The 12148-nt window shown below is 36.9% G+C and overlaps 1 protein-coding gene across 3 annotated transcripts in view; it reads left to right on the forward strand.

Annotated features, from left to right (window-relative positions):
• LOC105215040 (protein bric-a-brac 1) overlaps positions 1 to 12148 on the forward strand; it is a 188746-nt gene that overhangs the window by 46430 nt on the left and 130168 nt on the right. The gene's annotated exons all lie outside the window — the stretch shown is intronic.

Raw genomic sequence — 12148 nt, forward strand, 5'->3', positions numbered from 1 at the left:
TAAGTACTGAGCACTTATAACTTCAAGATATTTGTATGGAAAAGGAGTTAACAAGTTGGGCCGTGATCCATATTAGTTGAAAATTAGTTTTTAAATATATTCATACTTTATTAGCATAATCCACTAAACCAAGCATGCTCCCAACATTTTGATTCAATGCACGAAGCACCTTCAGCCATTATAGCGTGTTTAGACAGCCAAATTAATTGATCAATGAATATTTTAATTGAGAAACTCCTTTTTGACTTGTACACTGCCGGCTACTCGATAACCAATCAGTTGGTATACATTTTAGTTTTTGCTTTTCATAAGAAGTTGGTAAGTTTCATTGCATTTCATTAAAATTCAATTAAAAACAGGTAAGGAAGGGCCAATTTCGGTTGTGATCGGACATTTTATACTCTCGCAATTTATTTATTCAACTTTATTTATATTATATAACACACAATTTGACACCCACATATTCGTCAGATATATGGTTAAAATCCATTGAAAGTTGGAAACCCTAATATTAGGTATATGGGAGTTAGGTGAAGTTGTGACCCGCTTTCACGTATTTTAGGCAAGGAGACATATTATTAAAAGAAATATATTCCCTCCGAATTTCTTTAAAATATCGGAGAGACTTACCTATTTTTTCCGGTACAAAAAAAACATTAGAAGCACTCCCCATGGTCGATATATGGGGCCTTGAAAACTTATGGAACGATTTCGGCGATTTTTAGAAAGGGGCTGCCACACTATAAATGCAGTATTTTTGCAAAGTTCTGTTTCGATATCTTTACTGTATTGTAAAAAAAGGATTCGGTTCTGAAAGTTCTTCAAAGTTCTTGTATATAAGAAGTAGGCGTGGTTGTGAACCAATTTGCACTATTTTCACAAGTTATCATTGGGATGTAAGGAAAATATTACAAACCAAGTTTCATTGATATTGGTCGAGTAGTTTCGGAGATATGGTTTTTGACCCATAAGTTTTGACACTTAAAATTTTGTATACTCATTTGGGTGGAGCCCTTCTGTACCTTCCTTATAATGAAATTTAAGGTATCTAATGTTTTCCCATACTGAATGTCCCATTTTTAGTAGTTTGGTTGATATGGCTTAAGTAGTTTACGAGATATATATAAAAAACTGAATAGGGGCGGGGCCACACCCACTTCTCCAAAAAAATTACTTCCAAATATGCTCATTCCTAGTGCGTTCCTTTGTACCAAATTTGATTTCCATAGCTTTATTTATGGCTTACTTATGGCACTTTATGTGTTTGCGGTTTTCGCCAATTTGTGGGTGTGGCAGTGGTCCGATTTTGTCCATCTTTATGGGATTTATGTTTCAACAGTACCCTCAAGCTATCCAGTTTAAATTGTAAAATGAGCACGAAATCCTCGATTGTGATCGACAACATATTTCTTTCGGAAGGCAAGACCTTTTCTTTTTGGTTGCTACATGTTTTTTAAAACTCAAAGAACACGATTGGTACTATAGCTTGTTGGGAAGGGAGGGCCAAGTCATCTAAGCCAAGTCATCTTAGTTCAGCCACTGCTAATTCTATGAGATCATACGCGTATGTTGTGAGTATTTTTGGTTTATATAACTTATAAACTTTAATAAGGATATAGTCATGATTAGGTTGCTGCATTTTCTTCTTGACTTTCTGCAAGTGAATGTTTTAAGCTCGTTCTAATGTGTCAATACCTTCTTCTTCTCAGAGGAATTTCAATTTTTCAATTACAAAACAATTTCTTTTGCTTTCAATAATCCCTGAATTCATGAGTGTCTTATTCTGGCAACGCTTTGAGTGTTAGCTGACCCACAGCGCTCTGTAAACATGACGACTTCTTCGTTCCTCCAATATCTTAGTAAGTCTTCGACAATTCTAGTGTTTTGTCCTAAGCTTAGCTGCGTCGCATGCTGCGACAAGTTATGTATACGGAATGAAAACGCTGTCAGTGTAATCTAATTGAGTGATAAATGCACTGACATTTCGTGCAATACGCTTGAGTGTTTGGTGCAGTGCTCTTAACTTTAAAATGTAATTAACACTTATCAAGTTTTTTCATATTTCCATTTTTTTCACGCAACTAACACTAATCACTGCAGCATACTAAGTAACCGCAACATAAATATTTTATATTTTTCAATGAATTGCTAAAAATGTTGTTTACGTGTATGTTGTTGTTGTGGTTATATCCAGTAGTACTCGTTTGCGCATGAACACATTCTTTACCGTTAATTAATTCATTTTAATAGTTGTATGATTTTCATTTTGAATTAGTTTAATATTATTTTTGTTACCATTTGTAGTTGTTGTTGCCGCTGTCTAGTTCATTGATTGTATTGCCAGTCTGTGGCGCAATGTGCCAATTCGGTTATGGCTGCAACACATCGACTTTGACAACTTGCAGCGTGTCTTGGCCATGTCTTGTTATGTAATTTATACAAATAGATGCCTGTCTGCCTATCACATACAAACACACATAGTCAAGAACGTATGTATGTACATTGAGGCATGCATTTCTGGCTTATCGCCACCGTGCAACCAGACACACTTTCCAATGCCAGTCGCCGTCGTTTCTCGCGGCTTGTCGACTGTCGACCACTTGTCTGGCTGGCAATTTGTGTGTTCACCTATTTCGCACCGCTTGCCTTTGCTTGATTTTCCACTCTACGCCACACAGTCGTTGTAATTGTTGTTGTAATTGCCTCATTAGTGTTGTTGTGCATTTGTTTGCTCTTGCACCTCGTGACGCAAAGGTGCGAAAGTTGAAGTTCAATGACACATTTGTTGACAAGCAAATCACAGTCTCTCAACAAAAAAAAAAGAATGTACAACAAAGTTAGCCGACGGCCGGCATTTGGTTGAGTAAGATGTTTGAAATAGATATTATTCTTAGTGAAAATGCGTTTTTAGTGTTTACATCAAAGCATACAGCAACTAATTTGAGGTTAGATTTACTCCTCGGGTTCATATAACTTCAACTTAACCAACTTTATAGTGGAACTCATTGTTTGCTAAACTCTGGGAGAAAATAAGTATTTTCGAACGCAAGGAAAATACCCGATTATCGCAGATGAGATTAGAGAAAGAATTTGAATTGTTTTTGAAGATAAGGTTTTCTGAAGTTAAAATAGAAACGGTCTTTACCAGCGCCTCAGAGATGTTAAACTACAAAAACGCTGCCACACTCTATATATCCAACGATTGGCAACAAATCTCAACCTTATGTTAATCCAAATCTTGTTCTCTTTAGTCTTCTTAAGCATAAAAAAGAGCTTCACATTTAGAATTGAACAAAATCGGAACTTAAGATTACATCGTTTGCAGTTTTCGGCATCTGTAGTACTACTAAGTTCTAAAAAGAGCCGACTCTCGCATAAAACGAAGAGACTAAATATTTTTTCGCCAAACTCTTCTCTCGAACATCCTAGAACCACATCTTTCGATGTCGCTAGTTTGTACTGGAGCGTACGGAACTATGAATGATAAGAGTGTCTCATGTAGACTTTTCATATTCTCCAAGAATGACAAGAGTGTCTCATGTAGACTTTTCATATTCTCCAAGCTTTCAAGTAAATAACATTTCATTGGTATTTCGCTGGGATTCTTCTTCCATTTACGATATACCGTTCTCGTTATCCGTAATGTAGGAATAGGGATGTAAACATTTGGTATTACCCACCGATGCATCTATGGAGTAATGTTAGACAAAAGTTAGACTCGAATTAGATCCCTGGATGGCTAAGGAATCTGCGGCGCGCAATACTATTAAAAAGTAAAAAGTATTAATTCCTCAAGCAATTTGAGACCACAATAGAAAACTATCGCCATTTTAACATTTGATTGACCCCAATCGCGTAATATGTCGAATTTAATATTAACAAGTAAGGAAAGGCTAAGTTCGGGTGCAACCGAACATTTTATACTCTCGCAATTTATTTAGAGATTTACCTATGTTTTCGGTGAAAAATTACCCTTAGGCACTTAGTTCTTCATGTTTGATATCAGAGGCCTTGAAAAGTCATGGTCCGATTTTGAAAATTTTTCCACAAGTGATGTCACAGCTCAAATACAGTATTTGTGTAAAGTTTTATTTCGCTATCTTCATTGGTTCCTTATGTATATCTTATAAAGTGAAGGAATCACATGGAATACAAAATTGAGTTATATGGGAAGTAGGCGTAGTTGTGAACCGATTTCGCCCATATTCCACCAGTGTCTTCAGGGTGTCAAGAAAATATTATATACCGAATTTCATTGAAATCTGTCAAGTAGTTCTTGAGATATGGTTTTTGACCATAAGTGAGCGACGCCACGCCCATTTTCCATTTCGTAAAAAGATCTCAGTGCAGCTTCCTTCTGCCATTTCTTATGTAAAATTTGGTGTTTCTGACGTTTCTCGTTAGTGAGTTAACGCGCTTTTAGTCATTTTCAACCTAACCTTTGTATGGGAGGTGGGCGTGGTTATTATCCGATTTATTTCATTTTTGAACTATATAAGGAAACGACTAAAAGAAACGACTGCTGGAAGTTTGGTTTATATAGCTATATTGGTTTGCAAGATATATATAAAAAACCTATTTGGGGGCGCGGTCACTCCCACTTTTCCAAAAAAATTACATCCAAATGTGCCTCTCCCTAATGCGATCCTATGTTCCAAATTTTATTTCATAACTTTATTTATGGCTTAGTTATAGCTCTTTATGTGTTTTTGGTTATCGCCATTTTGTGGGCATGGCAGTGGTCCGACCTTAACCTTCATATGGTGCCAAGGAATACGTGTTCCAAATTTCATTAAGATATCTCAATTTTTACTCAAGTTACAGCTTGCACGGACGGACAGGCAGACATCCGGATTAGAAGTTTACTCGTCACCCTGATATATATAACCCTATATCTAACTCGTTTAGTTTTAGGACTTACAAACAACCGTTATGTGGACAATACTCTCTTTAGCAACTTTTGTTGCGAGAGTATAAAAACTCCATATTAAAACTTTGCCCAAGCACCATTTTGCACACTTATGCATAAAGCATACGCCCGTCAATTGAGTTTTGCATTCCGTCATTTCGCTACATACTTGAGTCAGATTGTCGAATTCCCGTCATTAAAAACAATACAAAAGCATTTTTGCATATTCCAATTTTCGCATAAATAATTTCCGTCATCATTGCGAAAACAATTTGCAACAAAATGTCTCCACACACGAGCGCTGGCGAGTATACCCACACGATTACATAAATGCCTATATGGCATACATAGATGTATGTGTGTGTGTGCGTAAATAAGTAGAGGCAGTTACGCGAAATAGCCGATTAATTAATTATTAAGCAACAAATTCTACAAATTGCCGTAATTGATGACAACTAAAGCATTTTAAACATAATTCCAATTATATGCTAGGGAATTTTATAAGTCTTATTATCAGCAATACATATGCATACGCACGTAGGCACTCGAATTTGTTTATAATGTATGTGTGAGATTGTTGCGTAATTGCAAAATTTTCCTTTATAAACATACTCGTATGTGTTCATGTATTAAGTCTTTTGTAGGTGGGAGACTCCTGTAAAAAGTTAATGCAGTAATTGTCATTTTATACGCTAAACCTTGCAGTGTGGCGAATCGAACGAGAAACTGGTATAAATGTAATAATCTGGTATAATCAAATAAAAATATAAGACTAACAATAAACACAACTAACACAGTTTGCATAGATGAACTATTTTTTCTTTTTGACTGGCGTAGACACCGCTTACGCAGTTATAGCCGAGTCCACAGAAGCGCACCACGCATCTCTCCTTTTAGCAGTTTGTCGCCAATTGGTAATACTATGTGAACCCAGGTCCGTCTCCATCTGGTACTTACATCGGAATGGAGGACACCCTCTTCCTCAGCTTCCACCACTTTCAGAGTTGGAGCACTTTTTAGTCAAATGATTTCCTCTACAACGATCTATCTTTGAGAATAGGGAATAATGAAAATAGGTCTGCAAACCAGGAAGGGATGATGCCGGCAAAGAAACTAAGATGTATGGACAGTGGTTGGTTCCGGAACTGATTTAGGTACCAGTTCAGTTAGGTTCTTCAAATGGACATCGCTCAAAAAAATAATGCTGTTAGTGCCTCTTTGACAAGAGAGAAGAAAATAAAAATAAATGTACTCTAATGACAAAGGGAGCTCATTCATTACAATATGGACATATATAGCTTCAGCGTAGCCGACCAGAAATGGTTGTGAGTCGATTTTAAAAAGAAAAAATCCTTAAATATAGCAAATAAGGAAAGGTTCGAGTGCAACCGAACATTTTATACTCTCGCAAGCAATTTATTGCTATAGTTTCATTAAGATATTACACAATTTCAACGAAATATTCGGCATAAATTCCAATAGAATAACGAAAATCATCATACAAGGTTTATGAGGGCTGAGGTAATTCCTGAACCAATTTCACTTATTTTCACCACCAAACATACATTATATCCAAGATTATATGCTCACTTAATTTGGCTCAGATATTTCACATATTAACCGATATATGCGGAGTAAAGTTCACAGTATTTTTGAAAAACCTCTAATTAGGTATATGGGAACTAGGAGAAGTTATATTTGAATAATTTTTGGAACAACGACATATATTCAATATCCGGTGCCTTGAAAAGTTATAGTCCCGTCAATTTTTTTTACAAGTAGTGCCACAGTTCATGTACAGTATTTGTACAGATTTTTTTCCGTTATTTTCCTTGGTTTCTTATTTATATATTCTAAAGTGAAGGAATGAGACGGAATTCAAAATTGAGTTATATGGGAAGTAGTCGTATATCCGTCGATTTTGATATGTGTTATCAGGGTGCCAAGAAAATATTATATACCGAATTTTATTGAAATTGGTCGAGTAGTTCCTGAGATATGGTTTTTGGCCCATAAGTGGACGATGCCACGCCCATTTTCCATTTTGTAAAAAAAATCTGAGTGCAGCATTCTTCTACAATTTCTTCTGTAAAATTTAGTGTTTTTGATGTTTTCCGTTAGTGAGTTAACGCACTTTTAGTAATTTTCAACCTAACCTTTGTATGGGATCTGATTTCAATTATTTTCATGGTGTGTGGTTGGATATGTAAGGGAACCGACTGGTTATTGTTTGCACGGACAGACGTACGAACAGACGGACGGGAGACACAAACAACCATTTTGTGAACAAAACTCAAGTCTCTTTAGTCTCTTTAGTCTCTTTTTAGTAAATTTGTTGCGAGTATATAAAAATATAAACATGTGGTGTTGTTAATCACTTGCCTTATGGTATTATCAAATTTAGAGATGACCAAGTTCCGCCAGGGTCTTCGATTAGCTTCTGTTAAGCGAACGAATACGAACTCTTTATCTCTGAAAATATGTAAGGCAATAATTTGTATGTTGGCACTGTATAACGATTGAAAAATATTTGCTTGGTGCTTTGAAAAAGTTACCTTTGTGACCTAGTTCCCATATATAGAAGTATAATAGTTTTACCATACATAAAATGATAATAAACTCAACAAGGCAAAAAGTAAAAATTTGTTTTGAAACTACTCTAACTTATCCGTTTGAATTGGCATATAGAGTCTTATTTTAGACATGTGGTTTTCAAGAAGGAACAAAACGCAATAGTTTATTATTGTTGTCAATAATTATAATGATTTCAATTTTAAGGGTTTGTTACTATGTTTTAAAAATGATTACGGATAAGTGACCGCCATTACCGAGTCGAATAAAATCCAGCTGAGAGGTTCTATTTTCGACCACTTTTAAAGTGAAGTAACTGCTGTCCTAAAGTATTGCTCGGAATCGGAATAGTTCTACATAACGGAGAATACAACTATGCACACTAACTGTGATATCTCCAGCATCTAATGTTGATCGGGCGTTCTTCAACGTTTTTACGAACTATTCTTTTTATTTTCAGTATTCAACAACTAAAAATTGTAATCAGTCTCTGAGTGCTGTCTGAAAGTTTTCTAATATAATTAAATATTATTAACATACCTTCAAAGTAAAGATAATTATTACGCATGCACACCCACTCTCCTACATTACTCCACATGTGTTGCACTTTATGGCAAAAGCAAATGCAATCAACAGACAACAACTCACATATGTACATATGCGTATGAGTGTTTGTGTTGTTTGTGCGCGCGTATATAGTACTTTTAATCAATTACCATAACAAATCACTTGAGTACACTTTGATCCCTCTTTTAGACACTCTTCACAAGCACACACTGATTCCGGCATAAGTTTATCCGCCACCATTGCGATAAGCTTTGTATGAGTGTGTGTGTGTGTTTGTTATTATTTGTGTCGGCTCTTAAGATATCTATTATGCATACTTCAATTTATATCTTTGCGCTTGCAATTAAAATAAGTTTCCTCCGACTCGAGTCGGTTTAAAAATAAATACGTAAATAAATAAAATGTTGCCATTATTGCAATGCCTCATCAGCAGAGGGGTGTAGTGAAGGGGAGAGCGTGGATAAATAAAATCGCAAGAAAATCGAATGATGTCTATCTTGAGTTTAACGCCAGAGCTTAGACGCAGACGGAGGCATGAAGACAACTCATCTACATACATACTTGCATATAGAAATGTCTGCTTGAGGGGAGCAAACTCGACAAATGTGGCGTCTTGCAGCCGCTTACGCGCTTTGTTTTTGCAACCAAACAAGGAAGAGTGCTTCATTATGTGGCAGCGTCTTCTGCAGGCGCTTTTGATGATTGTTGTTGTTGTTGTTAACTTGCATGCAACATGCGTTTTTAATTTATACGCATAAAAATAATTCTTGCAACACAAATATATATATAGCTTCATACACACACACACATACATAGACAGTACAATAAATATATATGGAGTACTCACAATTATAATCATTTATTAAACATACTTCAATACTTACGCACACAAGTGTTGTTTGAAGTAGCTTTACAGTTGCCGTATGTGCGCTGCATTTGCGGCACAGCAGGAGTACTGAGCGTGTGTTTTGTATTTTCAATTTAGGAGATGATGCAGCAAGATTGAAAGACACAGCAAACGCAGAACTTAAGTTATTGTGTATGGAGAGAAAAAATTGGATTTTTTAATTAGATAATTAATTTAATTAAATTTCCTTTCATTTCGGCGCCAAACAGTTCATCTCGAACGAGCACATTGCTTCATTTGATTTGCATTTCATCCATAATCATTGCTGGGGAAGAAATATATGTATGTAAGTGCATGCAATTATGTAGATTTGGGGTGTGACGCTTTTTGGTGAAAATTTCTTGAAAATCTAAATCAAACTAAAAAGTTTTCTATGTAAAACAAGAAAAACCGTTAACTTCGGCTGTACAGAAGCTATATACCCTTCACAGGTGCTTTTCTTTTAGTAACTATGTGTTTAAGCAAATCTAAAGACGTAAGAAAAAGTAAGTAAAAAACTGACTCTACTGGCAGCTATATGCTATAGTGAACCGATCTGAACATTTTTTTCGGAGATTAAATTATTTCTATGAACAATAACTCACACCAAATTTCGTGAAGATATGTAGTAAAATGCGGAAGTTTTCCATAAAAGCCCTTGATTCCGATCGTTCAGTTTGTATGGCAGCTATGTGATATAGTGGTCCGATATCGGCAGTTCCGACAAATAAGCAGCTTCTTAAAGAGAAAATAACATCTGCAAAATTTCAAAACGATACCTTAAAAACTGAAGGACTAGTTCGTATATATACAGATGGACAGACAGACGGACATGGCTAAATCGACTCAGCTCAACATACTGATCATTTATATATATACTTTATAGGGTCTCCGACGCTTCCTTCTGGGTGTTATAAACATCGTGACAAACTTAATATACCCTGTCTGTTCAGGGTGTAATGAGCTTTAAGCTCCGTACAGCAATTATGTTCTCTCAAAGCTTAACCAAGACAACGCGATATTTTAAAGTTTTCCTTCGTTAAAGGCAAATCCGCTAGAGAAACTATCCATGAGATTAATGGTGTTTTGGGGGATGGTACTCAATCACTACGAACTGCGGAGGCATGGTTTCGACGATTTAGAGCAGGTGAAAACGACACCATGTATAAGCTCGCCGGGGGAACACCAGTGACGACGAATACCGATCAAATCATGGAAAACATCGAGTTAGACCAGCATGTGGCATCTCATGACATCGCTCAGGAGATGGGAGTTAGTCACCAAACTATTTTAAACCATCTGCAGAAGGCTGGATACACAAAAAAAAAAAAAACTTGATGTTAGGGTGCCGCATGATTTGACGCGAAAAAACCAAATCAACGCCTGCAATATGCTGCTGAAACGGAACGAACTCGACCCAGTTTTGAAGCGGAAGGTGACTGGCGACAAGAAATGGATCACATACGACAATATCAAGCGAAAACGGTCGTGGTCTAAGGCCGGTGTATCGTCCCAAACAGTGGCCAAGCCGGGATTGATGGCCAGGAAGGTTTTGCTGTGTGTTTGGTGGGATTGAAAGGGAATCATCCACTATGAGCTGCTCGCATATGGCTAGACGCTTAATACTACCATCTACTGCGAACAACTGGACCGCTTGAAGCAGGCGATCGACCAGAAGCGTCCAGAATTGGCCAACAGAAAGGTGTAGTGTTCCGCCAGACCACACACTTCGTTGATGACTCGTCAGAAGCTACGGGAGCTCGTATGGGAGGTTTTATCGCATCCACCATATAGCCCGGACATAGCGCCAAGTGATTACCACCTGTTCCTGTCCATGGCGAACGCCCTTGGTGATGTAAAGTCGAACTCAAACGAGGCTGTTGAAAAGTGGCTGTCCGAGTTCTTCCCAAATAAGGAGGGGGCTTCTACGAGGAGGGTATTATGAAGCTTAGCTGGAAACAGATTATCGATCGAATATATTTGATACTAAATCCGATCACTGTAACTCTTTTCATAAAGCATTGATTTATATCTAAAAAACGTCATACCCCTAATCAGCCACTACAGTAATGGCAAGGCATATTTTTTCCAAGAAAACTTTAAATATTCCAAATAATACACATACAAAGTAGTAATGTGCGCTCACTTATTTATAATGTAGAGAAATCCCACATGCAGATAAATCTCTACTCAAATCATATATATGCATATTTACATTTATATGTGTCTATGTGTGAACGCATTTCAACAAATTTTCCAAGAGTTGCTTTCTCATCGCAATCGCATTATTTAATTACATCTATGTAATATACGAGTATATTTTATAAATTACAACAGATGTGGCGCACAATTTTCCTATGAAAGCGCCGCATCATCGGCAACATCAACGAGCGTCAGTGATCAGCGGCTGGAAAGAAGTTGCAACAGCAACAAAAGCAGCCTCCAACAACCAGTGGAGCGCCAAATGCAATAAAAATCTATCTACTCGCATGTGAATACAGTTAGGCGTGCGCATGAATATATATTTGTATATACATATACATATATATGTATTATATAAAGGGTGATTTTTTAAGAGCTTGATAACTTTTTTTAAAAAAAAAACGCATAAAATTTGCAAAATCTCATCGGTTCTTTATTTGAAACGTTAGATTGGTTCATGACATTTACTTTTTGAAGATAATTTCATTTAAATGTTGACCGCGGCTGCGTCTTAGGTGGTCCATTCGGAAAGTCCAATTTTGGGCAACTTTTTCGAGCATTTCGGCCGGAATAGCCCGAATTTCTTCGGAAATGTTGTCTTCCAAAGCTGGAATAGTTGCTGGCTTATTTCTGTAGACTTTAGACTTGACGTAGCCCCACAAAAAATAGTCTAAAGGCGTTAAATCGCATGATCTTGGTGGCCAACTTACGGGTCCATTTCTTGAGATGAATTGTTCTCCGAAGTTTTCCCTCAAAATGGCCATAGAATCGCGAGCTGTGTGGCATGTAGCGCCATCTTGTTGAAACCACATGTCAACCAAGTTCAGTTCTTCCATTTTTGGCAACAAAAAGTTTGTTAGCATCGAACGATAGCGATCGCCATTCACCGTAACGTTGCGTCCAACAGCATCTTTGAAAAAATACGGTCCAATGATTCCACCAGCGTACAAACCACACCAAACAGTGCATTTTTCGGGATGCATGGGCAGTTCTTGAACGGCTTCTGGTTGCTC

Source organism: Zeugodacus cucurbitae, chromosome 4 (genome assembly GCF_028554725.1).
Source record: "Zeugodacus cucurbitae isolate PBARC_wt_2022May chromosome 4, idZeuCucr1.2, whole genome shotgun sequence".
Lineage (NCBI taxonomy): Eukaryota > Metazoa > Arthropoda > Insecta > Diptera > Tephritidae > Zeugodacus > Zeugodacus cucurbitae.